Source organism: Myzus persicae, unplaced genomic scaffold, assembly GCF_001856785.1.
Source record: "Myzus persicae strain clone G006 unplaced genomic scaffold, MPER_G0061.0, whole genome shotgun sequence".
Lineage (NCBI taxonomy): Eukaryota > Metazoa > Arthropoda > Insecta > Hemiptera > Aphididae > Myzus > Myzus persicae.
The window spans coordinates 1-1,603 of record NW_019103218.1 but is presented as its reverse complement, the minus strand read 5'-3'; the positions used below and the strand labels follow the sequence as shown (position 1 = coordinate 1,603).

Below are 1,603 nucleotides of genomic sequence, written 5' to 3'. Positions count from 1 at the left end.
CTGATATACCAACTGTGGCCAATCCAATAATTATTGTAAATATGCCCAACCAATGGCGAACAGATACTTGTCGATGGACAAACATTTTTGAAAATATAGCAGTAAAGATTATTACAGCACCTTAATAAAAAATGAACAATGTATTAAATAAGTAGCAATCTATTAAAAGGATGCTACACTTGAGCTTGAACTTTTACATAACAACCTACATAACCATTTTCTTATTCCAGTTTATTTATAGTTAATATAAGAATAAATGTACATACATATAACAAATTGTTGAATTTGTAGAGGAGAGAATAAATTATATCTGAGCAAAGAGGTTTTTCGCATATATTGATTTGAAAACTCTTTGCTCATAGTTTGTTTATATTCTTCTCTAAAAATTCAGTTATCATTAATTTTGATGTAACATTAACCATAAATATACTGTAGTATGAATCTGGTAAAAAGATTGTCTATGTTCCACATATGTAAGTAGAGGCAACACATAGAGGTGTAGAGTTCATTATTATTATATTATCAACAAGCTTAATAGTGTAAATAAGCTGATTATAATAATACCTCTTAACATTTGAAAACTAGAGGCAAAAGTCATTGTGAGACCAATGTACATAAGTGAAGTGGCCACCAAATCAAACATTGCCGGGATAAAGAACAAAAATGGATTGAATTGTTGATTGCCTTTAACTATTGGACTATCCTCAATCGGATACTGTAACAAAAATATTATTTAATTTATTTAAAATTTGGTAATTTTATTTAGGAAAAAACTTACTTGTCTTTTTACGTGGTATCTATAAGCCAATTTGAAGAACAACAAGCACAAAAATTCTCCAAAAAACATGGTCAATGATTGAAAAAATGGATGGTCAAAAGTATGCTCCTTGCCATCTGAACCTTTAGCTTTAAGATTATCAGCCCATCTAAACCAATAATTATATTAATATAACATGGTATAATACAATAAATTCATTATTGCAAGAAGGGGATATTTGGGAAATTACCACCTTTGAGACTTTGAGAAGTGCAAATTTCAGGTTAGAAATGTACTAGTGTAGTATCATCTCAAGAGCACATGTATTGGACAAATTTACAAATCCAACAATTTTCTATGTAGTTATACTATATTAACATACATGGTCTAATACATGTGTACAGTTCTTAAATTATAGGTTCAATTTAATAATTAATAATATCAACTATTAACATTTTTAATGAAATGTTGGAACAATAAAATATTAAATATTTGTTTAAATAATAATATAAAAATAATTATCTGATTAATTATAATATTACACATTAATTGTCATCAGTGCTTATAATTTGGTGGGTAAAATAAATCAAGTACTATCTGAATTACCCGGCTTGGGTCTCATCTACACGACGGACAAAAAGTATAGGTTGCAGGTAGCTGGAAACCCGCAGGCCGCCATGAGCCCGTTCCGTGCAGCATAATACGTATTGCCGATGAATAATTATAATTGGTAATTACTCCACTAAAACGCAACATTTTTGAAAATCCTTTCTTAGAGCACGGTGAAAATATGAGAAGAACCTCTATTCCAAATTTCAAGTTTGTACTTGCATAGTTTTTGAGTTA

At 29.4% G+C, this 1,603-nt stretch overlaps 1 pseudogene; it reads right to left on the bottom strand.

Annotated features, from left to right (window-relative positions):
* Positions 1-4: 4 nt before the first annotated feature.
* Positions 5-943, bottom strand: LOC111034004 (annotated as a pseudogene).
* Between the last annotated feature and the right edge of the window lie 660 nt (positions 944-1,603).